The sequence below is a fragment of the Oncorhynchus tshawytscha genome, linkage group LG06 (assembly GCF_018296145.1).
Source record: "Oncorhynchus tshawytscha isolate Ot180627B linkage group LG06, Otsh_v2.0, whole genome shotgun sequence".
Classification (NCBI taxonomy): domain Eukaryota; kingdom Metazoa; phylum Chordata; class Actinopteri; order Salmoniformes; family Salmonidae; genus Oncorhynchus; species Oncorhynchus tshawytscha.
Window position 1 is genome coordinate 22693681 of NC_056434.1, and position 18000 is coordinate 22711680.

Consider the following 18000-nt stretch of genomic DNA (forward strand, 5'->3'; position numbering starts at 1 on the left):
CTTCCTCTCACTCCTGAGCTTCCTCTCACTCCTGAGCTTCCTCTCACTCCTGAGCTTCCTCTCACTCCTGAGCTTCCTCTCACTCCTGAGCTTCCTCTCACTCCTGAGCTTTCTCTCACTCCCGAGCTGCCTCGGTCCCGAGCTGTCCTTCAGTCCCGATCTGCTCCTCAGTCCAGTGGGGTTCTGGGTGGGGACTACTAGGCCATGGTCGGCGGCGAGGGTGGACTATCCAGGGACGAAGGGAGAGGGGACTAAGACATTAAAGGAGTGGGGTCCACGTCCGCGCCGGAGCCGCCACCATGGACAGACGCCCACCCGGACCCTCCCTATTGTTTTGAGGTGCGTTCGGGAGTCCGCACCTTAGGGGGGTTCTGTCACGCCCTGGTCAAAGTATTTTGTGTTTATCTTTATGTATTTGGTCAGGCCAGGGTGTGGCATGGGGTTTTTGTAATTGTGGTGTGTTTGTCTTGGGGTTTTGGTGGTGGTATTGGGATTGTAGCTTAGTGGGTTGTCTGGCAAGGTCTATGGCTGTCTGGAGTGGTTCTCAATCAGAGGCAGGTGCTTATCGTTGTCTCTGATTGGGAACCATATTTAGGCAGCCATATTCTTTGAGTTTGTCGTGGGTGATTGTCCTTAGTGTCTTACTTGTACTCTCTGTTAGTTTGCACTAGATAGGCTGTTTTCGGTTTTCATTACGTTTATTGTTTTGTAGTGTTTAGTGTTTAGTCGTGTTTAGTGTTTAGTCGTGTTTACGTTTTGTTTAATAAATATGGATCGCAATCGACACGCTGCAGTTTGGTCCGACTCTCCTTCATCACCACTAGAAAACCGTTACAGTTACGTCTTGTGCTCGTCGTCCATTTGGTCGGAATTATCCTATTTCTTTCTTTCTCTTGAGGGGTTTTATGAATTTTTAACACTTGTGAAAAGTATGATCTAGTTCAGTTGGCTGTTCCTTCCCTGGAGCATTATGCAAGTGTGGTAGTAGAGAGAGGACACCATGTTCCACTGCGCTTGCCTTTTACTCATCATATCTTACAATTAAATTAGAGCTGAGGAAAGTATGACTTGGCATTAATATATTTGCCCACATTCTTGAATACATTCTGTTGCTTGCATGCCTACGATTTCCACTTTTGTGAATTCTTTCCTACTGTATACATGCAGCGGGGAGTGCTTCATACACTTGGAAGTCAAATGTATTTGAGTTTCAGTCCCTCCCTTACTGTCTTTCAAATGAAACTTCTTGAGGTGGGAATGAAAGGTTAAAAGTTTAGATCATGACTTTCATGCTTCATCTACTAGGCCATACTCCCCTTATTTCCCCAAAGCAATCTAAGCCTTTGTCATGACGTTGGCCTCTTTGGGTATAGCAAGCCCATCCCCCTCTCCCTGCCTCCCCCTTTCCTCCTTCAACTAGGTTGCTGTGATCAGAAGTCGTAAATTCCTGAGAAGACCTCATGGACACACAGTTATAGAGGGTAAACTGTCAAAGAGGACAAAGGAAATCCTTCCACCTCACAGAACTTGAGGTACGAACAAATTTCATGTTCCGGAGAAAGTGTAAAAGATTGGTGAAGAATCCAGCTATGAACTGGTCCGTTTGTCACAACTTGGGAAGCTCATGGGAGACGGTGTGGCCACATTACCATAACGCTGTTTATATAATAGCCTCAGATATGAGGTTTACATCTAATTGTTGTATAAGATGAATGAGTGAGTATGATACTGTTTGTATAATTGTGTAATATGATTGTGGACTGTTTAATGAAGAAAAATACAATTCCCTTTTGATTTGAACTAAATCAGAGGACCGCCCCAGAGCCCAGTTAGGGTCAGACATCCTGGGACAGCCCTCTTCGGCCATTCCGAATAAAACCCCACTCGGGTTTTCGATCAGTAGTCCAAGCTTACCTCAATTACGAGATGGCTAAAGGTGTAGACCATTGCTGAATCTTTTTAACCATACCATGTGGTTAAACTCTTAGACTATCGATACCGACAGAATAAGAACAAGTCTTTTTTTATTGATTACTAGTCTGCAGCTAGGAATTCGGCATCATTGAACGCAAAGAACGACAACCACCGAAACATCCATTCTATAGCGAATGTCACTCTGAACAATCCCCTCTAACCACAACTGAGAGAGAGAGGGAGAGAGATGGACAATTCTACAAAAGAAATGAACTTTTCACCAGCGATTAAGACGACACACTGAGCATAAATATATATATTGATTGCACTTGTTCCCGACTAAGTGAGCGTTCATGTGTAAGGATTAGCATTTCAATTGTTATAGTTGTCACCTTGTAGTGACTTCTTAGTCGACCCCCACTCCCCCTATTGTCTAACAAGCCGCCATGCCGGTTCAGCCCACTAGGGCACATTCTCCTGTCATTTCATGTAACCACATTTACCATGTTTGTTTGTTTATGCATTTCTGTGAATTACTTAGTTAGTAATAAATAAATAATTTAAGACAATTGATGTATGGATGACTCATAGTGAAGACTGGGTTTGTGCAGACAACAATTTACGACGTTTGGAATGAGACTAACAGTAAAGGTACAGTAAATAATTCATTAATTCGAAGACTAATTGATCAGATAAAATATCTGTTGCCCTGATTAAGAAGCAATAAAACTCACCTTCTTTAGACTAGTTGAGTATCTGGAGCATCAGCATTTGTGGGTTTGATTACAGGCTCAAAATGGCCAGAAACAAAGAACTTTCTTCTGAAACTCGTCAGTCTATTCTTGTTCTGAGAAATGAAGGCTATCCCATGCGAGAAATTGTCAAGAAGCTGAAGATCTCATTCAACGCTGTGTACTACTCCCTTCACAGAACAGCACAAACTGGCTCTAACCAGAATAGAAAGAGGAGTGTGAGAAACAGATGCCTTACAAGTCCTCAACTGGTAGCTTTATTAAATAGTACACGCAAAACACCAGTCTCAAAGTCAACAGTGAAGAGGTGAGTTCCTCTGTCCAAACTTTTGAACGGTAGTGTACATGTGAGATGAGTAATGCCAGATATGTAAACATTATTAAAGTGACTAGTGTTCCATTACTTAAAGTGGCCAGGGATTTCTAGTCTATGCATATATACAGCAGCCTCTAATGTGCTAGGGATGGCCATTAAACAGATGGCCTTGAGATAAAAGCTGATTTTCAGTCTCTCGGTCCCAGGTTTGATGCACCTGTACTGACCTCGCCTTCTGGATGATAGGGGGGGGGGGACAGCCAGTGGCTCGGGTGGTTGATGTCCTTGATGATCATTCTGGCCTTCCTGTGACATTGGGTGCTGTAGGTGTCCTGGAGGGTGGGTAATTTGCCCCCGGTAATGCGTTAGGCAGACTGCACCACCCTCTGAAGAGCCTTGCAGTTGCCGTACCAGGCTGTGATACAGCCCGACAGGATGATTTCAATTGTGCATCTGTAAAAGTTTGTGAGGGTTTTAGGAGACAAGTCAAATTTCTTTAGCCTCCTGAGGTTGAAGAGGCTCTGTTGCCCCTTCTTCACCACACTGTGTGGATGGTCCATTTCAGTTTGTATGTGGTGAACGCTAAGGAACTTGAAGTTTTCCACATTCTGCACTGTGGTCCCTTCGATGTAGATGGGGGTGCACCCCCTGATGTTTCTTGAAGTCCGCGATCATTTTGATGATCTAGTTTCGTTGGTGGAGTTTAAACACTTGATCGATGTACATATCATAGAAGAGTGTAATTGTTTTTAGGGCAGCTGTTTATAGTCAAGACTTTCGTGTTTTTAACGTACAATGTTTTTGTTGTACTGTATGTGTGTTTATAGTTTTGTTTAATGTTGTGTTAGTGTATGTAAGTTATTTTGTCGGAAACGTTGTTCCCCTTGCTGCTATTGGACCAGGTCTCTCTTGGAAAAGAGATGCTATCTCAATGAGAAAACCTGTATAAATAAAGGTAAAAAAATACATATTAAAGAAGAATCCTCTCCTTTGTTTTGTTGACATGAGTGAGAGGTTGTTTTCTAGTCACCACCACACTCCCAGAGCCTTCACCTCCTCTCTGTAGGCTGTCTCGTCATATCGTTGGTAATCAAGCCTACTACTGTTGTGTCGTCTGAAAACTTAATGATTGAATTGGAGGCGTGTTGAACAGGGAGTACAGGAGGGGGCTGAGCAAGCACCCTTGTGAGTGTTGAGGATCAGCGGAGTGGAGGGGATGTTTCCTACCTTCACCACCTGGGGGCGGCCCATCAGGTAGTCCAGGACCTAGTTGCACAGGGCGGGGTTCAGACTCAGGGCTTCAAGCTTAATGATGAGCTTGGAGGGTACTATGGTGTTGAATACTGAGCTATAGTCAATAAACAGCATTCTTACATAGGTATTCCTCTTGTCTAGATTGGGTTGGGCAGCATGCAGTGTGATGGCTTTTGCATCGTCTGTGGATTTATTGGGACAGTAAGCAAATTGAAGTGGGTCTAGGGTGGCATGTAAGGTCGAGGTGATATGATCCTTGAATAGTCTCTCAAAGCACTTCATGATGACAGAGGTTCGTTCTAAGGGGCGATAGTCATTAAGTTCAGTTGCCTTTGCCTTCTTGGGTACAGGAACAATGGTTTCTATCTTGAAGCATGTGGGGACAGCAGACTGGGATAGGGAGAGATTGAATATGTCCGTAAACACACCAGCCAGCTGGCCGGCAGCCTTGCGATTGTTAACACGTTTAAATGTTTTACTCACGTCGGCCACAGAGAAGGAGAGCCCACAGTCCTTGATAGCGGGCTACGTCGGTGGCACTGTGTTTTCTTCAAAGCATGCGAAGAATGTGTTTAGCCTGTCCGGAAGCAGAACATCGGTCTCTACGACATGGCTGGTTTTCCTTTTGTATTCCGTGATTGTATGTCGTCCCTGCCACATACGTCTTGTATCTGAGCCATTGAATTGCGACTCCACTTTATCTCTATACTGACGTTTAGCTTGTTTGATTTCCTTTCGGAGTGAATAACTACACTGTTTAAGGTTCTGCCATATTCCCAGTCACCTTGCCATGGTTACATGAAGTGGTTCGCACTTTCACTTTGGCACGAACGCTACCATCTACCCACGGTTTCTGGTTTGGGTAGGTTTTAAGAGTCACGGTGGGTACTACATCTCCTATACACTTCCTTATAAACTCAGTCACCGTATCCATATGTGCATCCAGAACATATCCCTGTCCACGTGATCAAAGCATGGATTCTGACCGGTCAGACCAGCGTTGAATAGTTCTTAGCTCAGGTACTTCCTGTAAGATGGAGTCGTGGTCAGATTTGCCGAAAGGAGGGTGGGGGAGGGCCTTGTAAGCATTCTGGATGTTTGAATAGCAATGGTCTAGAGTCTTAGCAGCGTGAGTAGTACAGTCAATATGGACTAGCACTTCGGCAGCCTAGTCCTCAAATTTGTTTTGTTAAAATCCACAGCTACAATAAATACAGCATCAGGATATCTCGTTTCCAGTTGGCATAAAGTCTATTGAAGTTTCTTTGAGGGTGGCCATGGTATTGGCTTGAGGGGGGACGTAAATGGTCGTGGCAATGACGGAGGATAATTATCTTGGGAGATAATATGGTCTGCATTTGATTGCGAGGTATTTATTTTATTTTATTTTACCTTTATTTAACTAGGCAAGTCAGTTAAGAACAAATTCTTATTTTCAATGACGGCCTAGGAACAGTGGGTTAACTGCCTGTTCAGGGGCAGAACGACAGATTTGTACCTTGTCAGCTTGGGGGTTTGAACTTGCAACCTTCCAATTACTAGTCCAACGCTCTAACCACTAGGCTACCCTGTTCAAGGTCTGGTGAACAAAAGGACTTGAGTTTCTATATGTTCCTAGAATTACACCATGAGTCGTTAATCATGAAACACACCCCTCTACCCTTATACTTCCCGGAGAGATATTTTTTCCTCTCTGCGTGATGTACTGAGAATCCTGCTGGCTTTACTGACTCCGACAGAGCCATGTTTCCGTGAAACAAAGTATGTTACAGGCCCTGATGTCTCTCTGTAAATAAATCCTTGCTCTATCAACATTGTTAGCAAGTAATATACTCGGAAGTGTTGGGTGGTGTGCGCTCCTCCTAAATCAAATCAAATCAAATTTATTTGTCACATACACGTGGTTAGCAGATGTTAATGCGAGTGTAGCGAAATGCTTGTGCTTCTAGTTCCGACAATGCAGTAATAACCAACGAGTAATCTAACTAATAATTCCAAAACTACTACCTTATACACACAAGTGTAAAGGGATAAAGAAGATGTACATAAAGATGTATGAATGAGTGATGGTACAGAGCGGCATAGGCAAGATGCAGTAGATGGTATCGAGTACAGTATATACATCTGAGATGAGTATGTAAACAAAGTGGCATCGTTTAAAGTGGCTAGTGATACATGTATTACATAAAGATGCAGTAGATGATAGAGTACAGTATATACATATACATATGAGATGAATAATGTAGGGTATGTAAACATTATGTTTAGTAGCATTGTTTAAAGTGGCTAGTGATATATTTTACATAAATTCCCATCAATTCCCATTATTAAAGGGGCTGGAGTTGAGTCAGTGTGTTGGCAGCAGCCACTCAATGTTAGTGGTGGCTGTTTAACAGTCTGATGGCCTTGAGATAGAAGCTGTTTTTCAGTCTCTCGGTCCCAGCTTTGATGCACCTGTACTGACCTCGCCTTCTGGATGATAGCGGGGTGAACAGGCAGTGGCTCGGGTGGGTGTTGTCCTTGATAATCTTTATGGCCTTCCTGTGACATCGGGTGGTGTAGGTGTCCTGGAGGGCAGGTAGTTTGCCCCCGGTGATGCGTTGTGCAGACCTCACTACCCTCTGGAGAGCCTTACGGTTGTGGGCGGAGCAGTTGCCGTACCAGGCCAGATTGTGCATCTGTAGAAGTTTGTGAGTGCTTTTGGTGACAAGCCAAATTTCTTCAGCCTCCTGAGGTTGAAGAGGCGCTGCTGCGCCTTCTTCACAATGCTGTCTGTGTGGGTGGACCAATTCAGTTTGTCTGTGATGTGTACGCCGAGGAACTTAAAACTTTCTACCCTCTCCACTACTGTCCCATCGATGTGGATAGGGGGGTGTGTTCCCTCGGCTGTTTCCTGAAGTCCACAATCATCTCCTTAGTTTTGTTGACGTTGAGTGTGAGGTTATTTTCCTAAGTTGAACCTGCAGGACGCCTCGAGTGCCTCTCCTCTGCTGGCAATGTTTTGGGTTGGCCTCTGTAATAAGTTAAATTGCTCTGGGGAGAGTGAACAAAGGATCTGCTCCAGAGAAGTCGTATTCCTGGTCGTAATGCTGGTAGTTCTTGTGAGTTACCGCCACTCTAATATCCAATAGTTCCCGGCTGTATGTAATGACACAGAACATTTTATGAGCTAATAATGTAAAAAACAGTACATAAAAAAAACAAAATACTGCAAAGTTTCCGAAGAGCGAGTTGCGATGCTGCCATCTCCGTCGGCGCCATCATTTGTTCCAGAGCACTCAGGACCTCAGACTGTGACGAAGGTTCACCTTCCAACAAGACAACGACCCTGAGCACATAGCCAAATCATCAAAGGAGTGGCTTCGGGACAACTCTCTGAATGTCCTTGAGTGGCCCAGCCAGAGCCTGGACTTGAACCCAATCGAACATCTCTGGAGAAACCTGAAAATAGCTGTGTAGTGACGCTCCCCATCCAACCTAACAGAGTTTAAGAGGATCTGCAGAGAAGAATGAGAGAAACTCCCAGAATACAGGTGTGCCAGCTTGTAGCGTCACACACAAGAAGAATCGAGGCTGTAATCAATCAAAGGTTCTTCAATAAAGTACTGAATAAAGGGTCTGAATACTTATGTAAATGTGATGTTTCAATTTGTTATATACAATAAATTGTAAAACATGTATAAAAACCCTGTTTTTGCTTTCTCATTATAGGGTAGATTGATGGAAAAAAAATAAAAAAAATAATCAATTTTAGAATAAGGCTGTAACGTGACAAAATGTAGAAAAAGTCAAGGGGTCAAAATCAAATCAAATGTTATTAGTCACTTGTGCTGAATACAACAGGTGTAGTAGACCTTACAGTGAAATGTTTACTTATGAGCCCCTAACCAAAAGTGCAGTTTAAAAAAAATGCGGATAAGATTAAGAGATAAAAGTAACAAGTAATTAATGAGCAGCTGTAAAAAACAACAATATAAACAGGGGGGTGTCGGAACACCGGTAAGTTGGGGTAGTATGTACTGTACATGTAGGTAGAGTTCTTAAAGTGACTATGGTAGTGGTGTGGAGAGGGGGGGGGAGACAATGCAAATAGTTTGGGTAGCCATTTGACTAGATGGTGGGGTAGAAGCTGTTTAGAAGCCTCTTGGACCTCGACTTGGTGCTCCGATACCGCTTGATGTGCGGTAGCAGGAGAGAACAGTCTATGACTCGGGTGGCTGGAGTCTGACAATGTTTAGGGCCTTCCTTTGACACAGCCTGTTAAAGAAGTCCTCTGTGGCAGGAAGCTTGGCCCCAGTGATGTACTGGCCGTTCGTATTACCCTCTTTAGTGCCTTGCGGTTGGAGGCCGAGCAGTTGCCATACCAGGCCGTGATGCAACCAGTCAGGATGCTCTCGATGGTGCAATTGTAGAAGCATTTGAGGATCTGAGGACCCATGCCAAAACTTTTCAGTCTCCTGAGGTGGAATAGGTTTTGTCGTGCCCGCTTCACGTCTGTCTTGGTGTGCTTGGACCATGTCAGATTGTTGGTGATGTGGACACCAAGGACCTTGAAGCTCTCAACTTGCTCCACCGCAGCCCCGTCGATGAGAATGGGGGCATGCTCTGTCCTCTTTTTTCCTGAGGTCCACAATCATCTCCTTTGTCTTTATCACATTGAGGGAGAGGTTTTTGTACTGGCACCACATGGCCAGGTCTCTGTAGGTTGTCCCTATAGGTTGTCTCGTTGTTGTCGATGATCAGGCCTAACACTTGTGTCATTGGAAAATGTAATGATGGTGTTGGAGTTGTGCCTGGCCGTGCAGTCATGATTGAACAGGGAGTACAGGAGGGGGCTGAGCACGCAACCCTGAGGGGCCCCTGCGTTGAGGATCAGCGTGGCGGATGTGTTGTTACCTACCCTTACCACCTGGGGGTGGCCCATCAGGAAGTCCAGGATCCAGTTGCAGAGGAAGATGTTTAGTCCCAGGGTCCTTAGCTTATTGATGAGCTTTGAGGACACTATGGTGTTGAAAGCTGAGCTGTTGTCACATAGGTGTTCCTTTTGTCCAGGTGGGAAAGGGCAGTGTGGAGTGCAATAGAGTTGCAGTATCTGTGGATCTGTTGGGGCGGTAAGCAAATTGTGGGTCTAGGGTTTCCAGGGAAATGATGTTGATGTGAGCCATGACCAGCCTTTCAAAGTGCTTCATGGCTACAGACATGAATTAGGCAGTGCCTTAGTGTTCTTGGTACAGGCACTATTGTGGTCTGCTTAAACATGTTGTTATTACAGACTCGGACAGGGAGAGGTTGAACATGTCAGTGAAGACATTTGCTAGTTGGTCTGTGCATGCTCTTAGTACACATCCTGGTAACCCGTCTTGCCCTGCGATCTTGTGAATGTTGACCTGTCTAAAGGTCTTACTCACATCGGCTGCGGAGAGCGTGATCACACAGTCTTCCGTAACAGCTGGTGCCTGTTTCAGTGTTATTTGCCTTCGAAGCTAGCATAGAAGTAGTTTAGCTTGTCTGGTAGGCTTGTGTAACTGGGCAGCTCTCGGCCGTGTTTCCCTTTGTAGTCTGTAATGGTTTGCAAGCCCTGCCACATCCGACGAGTGTCAGAGCCAGTGTAGTACGATTCGATCCTTGTCCTGTATTGACCCTTTGCCTGTTTGATGGTTCGTCGGAGGGCATAGCGGGATTTCTTATAAGCTTCCGGGTTAGAGTCTTGCTCCTTGAAAGCTGCTGCTCTAGCCTTTAGCTCAGGGAGGATGCTGCCTATAATCATTGGCTTCTGGTTGGTCACTATGGGGACGACGTCATCGATGCGCTTATTGATGAAGTCAATGACGGATGTGGTATTCTCCTCAATGCCATTGGAGGAATCTCGGAGCATATTCCAGTCTGTGCTAGTAAAACAGTCCTGTAGCTTAGCATCTGCTTCATCTGACCACTTTTTTATTGATCTAGTCACTGGTGCTTCCTGCTTTAAATTTAGCTTAAAGCAGGAATCAGGAGGATATAATTATGGTCAGATTTGCCAAATATAGGTCGAGAGAGAGCTTTGTATGTGTCTCTGTGTGTGGAGTATAGGTGGTCCAGAGTTCTTTTCCCTCTGGTTGCACATTTAACATGCTGACAGAAATTTGGTAAAACGGATTTAAGTTTCCCTGCATTAAAGTCCCTGGCTACTAGGAGCGCCACCTCTGGGTGAGCGTTTTCTTGTTTGCTTATGGTGGAATACAGCTCATTCAATGCTATTATGGTGCCAACCTCTGACTGAGGTGGGATGTAAACAGCTATGAAGAATACAGATGAGATCTCTCTCGGTAGGTAGTGTGGTCTACAGCTTATCATGATAACCTCAGGCAAGCAATAGCTCAAGACTTCCTTAGATATAGTGCACCAGCTGTTATTTACAAAAATACATAGTCCGCCGCTCCTTGTCTTACCAGACGCTGCTGTTCTGTCCTGCGGGTACGTCCCATTGGTAGTGTAATCTTTCCTGTAACTCATCAATTTTATTGTCCAAAGATTGCACATTTGCTAGCAAAATTGAGGGAAGTGGGTGTTATTCGATCACCTTTGAATTCTCAGAAGGCAGCCTGCTCTCCTGCCTCTCTTTGTCCGCCTCCTCGTCACGCAGATCACGGGGGTCAGGTCCTGTTCCCGAGGAAGCCGTATATCCTCCCCCTCGGGCGCATCAGAGTCGTGAAAGAAAGAAAAATAATTCTGCTAGTCTGTGGTGTGTAATCGCAGATGTCCTGAAGTTATTTTCGGTCCTAAGAGACGGTAGCGGCAACATATGTACAAAATGAGTAAAAAAATAAGTTACAAACAACGCAGATAATCAAACAAAAAAACACAATAGGTTGGGGGCACTTAAAACGTCTGTCTTCTGCTCCGGCGCCATCTTACATGTAATACTTTCTGAATGCACTGTGGGTCTATAGACGAATAAGCAAATTCAAAGCAATGTTTGGAGTGGAGAAGTGAATAAGAAAGTGTTTTATGAGAAGTCCATTTCATTAGGGATGTTTCAAGAAGCTTGTCTTTCTAGTTTCTAGGAATCATATAGACAGAGCCGTGGTGGTGGTATTAATTGAAATATAGCCTGTCTCTTGAGATTGTATTGACCTCAACATAATTCAAGCAATATCAGTTTACAATTATCGAGTTACGGCTATCTTGAAGTTTATATTTAATTTCAAGATCAAGCCCTGAGAAATGGATCCTAATTTAATATTTGGTCAATTATGTTAATTGTTCAGTGCAGTTGTTCATTTCACCCCGCGGGTCAATTATACAGACGCTGAACTATTGAAACTGCTCTTCTTCAGATTACATACGGTTTCTGTAATGTTCTGTTTCTCAACCATAATCCTCCCTTTGCTCCATCACAAGTTCTTCAGTCTAATTTTATAACCTTAACATATGTTATCAGTTTTACATAGCAGTTATAAGCACCGTAGACACATATAGTTATATGATATCTGTTATTGTATCAAATCTAGGCAAATTCTCCTTTCAGTATCAAAGCGATTTCAAGAAACTCTGAAAAAGCATCAACAGTACACATGGCAGATTGATTAAATGTCCGATGCAGCCATTTTTCTCTCAACATCAAATAATTTTTGGATAACAATTAAGTACCTTACTGTGATTTGTTTTAAATTAAAAAGGTCAAAAAGAAACAAAAACAGTTTCTTAGCAAAGACCAATTTCTCAAGCAAGAATGTTGCTAGGACTGACTGGGAGAGGTCTGAGTGGTAAGGGGAAAACTATCTGTTATTGGCAGAGAGGTTTGGAACACTTTCTTATTGGTCTATTAACTATTTATCACATGGTCACCATGGAAAGGCCAAAGCTCCATCCCACCAAAACAGGCTGAAACTTCAAGCAGTCTTTTCGAACAGTTTATATAATTTCACTATTTCACAGTATTATTACAACCTCATAGTGTGTAAATATATATAAAACACAGGAATGTCACATTTTTGACTGCACTGGGCCTAAACCTAAACGTTAATGTTAAGTGGATGGCCATATAAAACATATCTTTATGAGAGGGCCATGAACATTACCTAGTACTGCCTTATACTGTTAGAAAGATCTGATTTTGGGCTTTTGGGGGTATTTCTTATTTATCTATAATTTGTAAACACTTTTTGCACTAATATGCAATGCTATAGTATGAATAATATTAAGGGAAAGGAGGATAGTTTTACAGCTGAGTGCATTTAACTGAAATGTGTCTTCTGCATTTAACCCAGCCCCTCTGAATCAGTGAGGTACGGGGGGCTGCCTTAATCGGCATCCACAGCACCCAGGAGCACCCAGGGAACAGTGGATTAACTGCCTTGCTCAGGGGCATAAAGACAGATTTTTACATGGTCAGCTCAGGTTTTGATCCAGCAACCTTTCGGTTACTGGCGCAACGCTCCTACCCGCCAGGCTACTTGCCGCCCCTAATGCATTGTAGTTAGATGTATTTATTTTTTAGATACTACGAACAACCTATTCATGAACAATTTATATAATCTACATACACTGAGTGTACAAAACATTAAGAACACCTTTGTAATATAGAGTGACATCAATAAGGGATCATAGCTTTCACCTGGATTCACCTGTGCAGTCTATCGTGTGGAAAGACCAATTCCTAATGTTTTGTACACTCAGTGTATGTTGACACTGGTATTGTGCTGGAGATAAGGAAAATGAGGCTGAAAAGTAGTGGAATTGCCCTTCAACATTTTAAGAGCTTTAAATGTGTGTCTCATTTATCATTTAACTGGTCCTTCAAAGATTCTTACAGCTGGGCTGACTCCATCCCATCCTGAACAAAGCAAACAACAAAATCACATTTATTCTGGCACTTTGAAACTCATTCCATTAGAGGTAACCAAAAACTGCATTAACTGGTTAATCCAGTCCGAATTGAGTGTCACACTTCAGGAATAAAATCAAATCAAATTTTATTTCTCACATGCGCCGAGTACAACAGGTGTAGACCTTACCGTGAAATGCTTACTTACAAGCCCTTAAAACCTTTGACGGCTAGCAGTTCCACTAGCGGAACGTTTCGACAGCATCCGGTGAAATTGCAGAGCGCGAAATTTAAAATAAAGTATTAGAAATATTTAACTTTCATACAATCACAAGTGCAATACACCAAAATGCAGCTTAACTTCTTGTTAATCCAGCCACTGTGTCAGATTTCAAAAAGGCTTTACGGCGAAAGCAAACCATGCGATTATCTGAGGACACCACCCCATTAACCAAACACATGACAATCATATTTCAACCTGCCAGTCGCGACACAAAACTCAGAAATAACAATATAATTCATGCCTTACCTTTGAACATCTTCTTCTGTTGGCACTCCAATATGTCCCATAAACATCACAAATTGTTCTTTTTTCGATTAATTCCGTCATTATATCCCCAACTCGCCCAACATGACTAAACATGATCTAATAAATTACCTGTAATCTTGGTCCAAACATTTCAAACAACTTTCCTAATCCAACTTTAGGTATTTTAAAACGTAAATAATTGATCAAATTTAAGACGGAATAAACTGTATACAATAGCGGATGAAATGAAACTGACAATACACTAGACTTGACACTCCGTCTGAACAGCCATACTCCTCCATTACTCAAAAGAAAAACATCAACCAATTTCTAAAGACTGTTGATATCTAGTGGAAGCCTTAGGAACTGCAACCAGATGCCTCAGAAATCTAGATTCCCATAGAAGCCCAATTGCCAACTCAACAAAAAAAATCCTGGATGGTTTGTCCTCTGGGTTTCGCCTGCCGAATATGTTCTGTTATACTCACAGACATCATTTTAACAGTTTAAGAAACTTTAGAGTGTTTTCTATCCAAATCCTAGCTTCTGGGCCTAGCGTAGCAGGCAGTTTATTTTGGGCACGCTTTTCATCTGGATGTGAAAATACCACCCCCTATCCCAAACAGGTTTTAACCAACAGAGCAGTTCAAGAAATAGAGTTAAGAAAATATTTACTAAATAAAATGAATAGTAACACAGTAGAATTAAACAACAAAAACAAAGTGATATACAAAAATGAATGTGTGGGGTTACAGGTTAGTCGAGGTAATTTATACATGTAGGTAGAGGTAAAGTGACTATGCATACATGATAAACATCGAGTAGCAGCAGTCTAAAAACAAATGGGGGGGCTCAATGTAAATAATATGGGTGGCCATTTGACTAATTGTTCAGCAGTCTTATAGCTTGGGGATAGAAGCTGTTAAGGAGCCTTTTGGACCTAGACATGGCGCTCCGGTACCACTTGCCATGCGATAGCAGAGAGAACAGTCTATGTCTTGGGTGAATGGAGTCTTTGACACTTTTTGCGGCCTTCTTCTGACACCGCCTGGTATATAGGTTCTGGATGGCAGGAAACTTGGCCCCAGGGAAGTATTGGGCCGTATGCACTACCCTCTGTAGCGACTTACGGTCAGACACTGAACAGTTGCCATACCAGGTGGCGATGCAACCAGAACTTGGTATGTAAATACTTGTTGTTGTACACAGTTGCAGAACACTGATTTTACACCGTATCCTGTTGGGGAAATAATGTTTTTTTTATTTTTAAATTTTGATTGAAAAGGGGAATTTGAAGAGTGTCAATTTAGATGATCACATCCTGAGATAAAGACACTCACTGGCCCCGATGCTGAGCTGTAGTTTCTTGCGTACACCAGCTGCACCATCGAGAGCTTTTTGAGGATCTGGGGACCCATGCCAAACCGTTTCAGTATCCCGAGGGGGAAAAGGTGTTGTTGTGCCCTCTTCAAGACTGTCTTGGTGTGTTTGGACCATGATATTTTGTTGGTGATGTGGACACGAAGGAACTTGAAACTCTCGACCTGGTCTACTTCAGCCCTGTCGATGTGGCCTTGTTCGGTCCTCCTTTTCCTGTATTCCACGATCATCTCATTTGTCTTGCTCACATTGAGGGAGAGGTTGTTGGCCTGCCACCACACTGACAGGTATTTGACCTCCTCCCTATAGGCTGCCTCATCGTTGTCGGTGATCAGGCCTACCGCTGTTGTGTCATCAGCAAACTTAATGATGGTGTTGGAGTCATGCTTGGCCATGCAATCGTCTGTGAAAAAGGAGTACAGGGGGGGACTAAGCACGCATCCCTGAGGGGAACCAGTGTTGAGGATCAGCGTAGCAGATGTGTTGTTGCCTACCATTACCACCTGGCGGCAGCCAATCAGGAAGTACAGGATCCAATTTCAGAGGTAGGTGTTTAGTCCCAGGGTCCTTAGCTTAATGATGAGCTTTGTGGGCACTATGGTGTTGAACGCTGAGCTGTAGTCAATGAACAGCATTCTCACATGGGTGTTCCTTTTGTCCAGGTAGGAAAGGGCAGTATGGAGTGCATTTGAGATTGCGTCATCTGTGCATCTCTTTGGGGCGGTATGCGAAATGGAGTGGGTCTAGTGTTTCTGGGATGATGGTGTTGATGTTAGCCATAACCATCCTTTCAAAGCACTCCATGGCTACTGACGTGAGTGCTACGGGTGGTAGTCATTTAGGCAGGTTGCCTTCGCATTCTTGGGCACAGGGACTATGGTGGTCTGCTTGAAACATGTGGGTATTACAGACTCGGCCAGGGAGAGGTTGAAAATGTCAGTGAAGACACTTGCCAGTTGGTCCACGCATGCTCTGAGTACAAGCTCTGGTAATCAGTCTGGCCCCGTGGCCTTGTGAATGTTGACCTGTTTAAAGGTCACGGCTACGGAGAGCGTGATCACACAGTCGTCCGGGACATCACAGTAAGGTTAAGCCTTCATCTAGGTCAATTTCTCCTAATCATAGTATTCTTATTTCTATATTCTCAGAAGATATTGTTCCCAAAGTAATCTTCAGCTGTCCCCATATGAGAACCCTTTTTTGTTTCACGTAGAGCCCTTTTGAGTTTCGTATAGAATCCTATGTAGAAGGGTCCTCCTATGGGACAGCAGAATAACCATTTAAGGTTTCTAGATAGCACCCGATGTAGAGGATCCTTGTTAGAGGATGTGTATGGCATGGTGATAATAATGGTGATGAGTGGAGGAGTTGGCTAAAGCACATACTAGATCTGGGAGCAGGCTAGTGGGAATACTAATCCTCCCTGAAGATCTAAAGTAGTAATTTCAATAGCATCCTGACCTATGTTCTTCCTATGTTTTTCCCAAGATCTTCTATAGTCAGCCTGCGTTTGAAATGTGAATACGCATGCTTTCTTACTCTGACAGAAAAGGCCAGTCCAGCACACACCCCTTATATTCATTACCGTTAATTCATTTGAACAGCAGTCTCATAACTCCTAAGATGTGCATTTCACTACACCCGCAATAACATCTGCTTAATATGTGTATGTGACCAATACGATTTGATTTGATTTACAAACGGCTTGTTTTGAAATCAGGTTCATTAGTTCATTAGTATCAGGTTCATTAGTATGGCTTGTTTCAGGAGTTGCACCTTCTCTTTGGAAAGAACAAAGACACGTGCCCAAGCCTAGTTTCAAACAGATGGAACAAGTCAGGTGAATATACACTCTCCTACATATTTATTTGGACACCGAAGCTCAAACGTTTAAGTTTAACGTGGATTGAGATCAAATGTTTTATATGAGGTGGCAGTACAGAATGTCACCTTTTATTTGAGGGTATTTGAATACATGTCTGTTTAGCCGTTTAGAAAGTAATGCACTTGATATATCTAGTCCCCCCATTTGAAGGTGTCAAGTATTTCAACAAATTCACTTATGGTGTATTAAATGTAGTTAAATGTTTAGTACCATATTCCTAGCACGCATTGACTAAATCAACCTTACGACTCTACAAACTTGTTGAATTCATTTGCAGTTTGTTTTGGTTGTTTCAGATTATGTTTTGTCCATTAGAAATGAATGGTAAATCATGTATTAAGTCCTTTTGAAGTCACGTTTTTGTAAATAAGAATAGAATATGTTTCTGAACACTTCTATATTAATGTGGATGCTACCATGATTACGGATATTTCTGAATGTGACATTGCTACATAGCCTACAAGGATAGACCATTACATTAAGATGTTTGAATCAGAATCATAAAACACGGGACGAGATGTTAAAAACTGTCCATTGTGCCAATAGATGGAATGCACTCACATGAGATTTGCCGTGATGTTGACAGAGTGGCATGGGAGGCATAGTGGCATATTTCTTAGACTGGGTTAAGATGTCAATTTTGGGACACATCCTCAGTAGTGTGCCTTCGAATAAGTGGGTGTTTCGGCCTTTAATCACTAAACACCCTCATCAAAGGTGGCCAGCTAAAGGGTGATCAAGCCTTAACTTGTGTCCCATGCCCAATTAAGATGTCCCACGGGACTATGCAAGGCAGGGGCGTCCTCTTCCCTGAGCCAGCCCTACAGCTGCCCGCAAACCTCATATGCCCTCCTCAAGTTGGAGGGATCTGAATTGGGTTCTCAGGTGGGGGTGGGGGGGTCATGAAGTTATAGCCCAGCAAGGGTCCTCCCGTTTGATCCAGATCCACTGGCTGCCTCTTTCAGCTGCTTGAGAAACTGCTCTGACGGTCTGCCGCAGAGCCTGTCCATGGATTCCAAGTTCTTTCAGCAACCTGATGGTGGAAGAAGCCACGAATCCTCTGCATCCCACTTCAACGGGCCAGACTTTTGCATTCCAGCCACGCTGAGTTGCGTCTGCTGCCAACTCTGTGTAACGCAGTTTCTTACGCTCGTAGGCCTC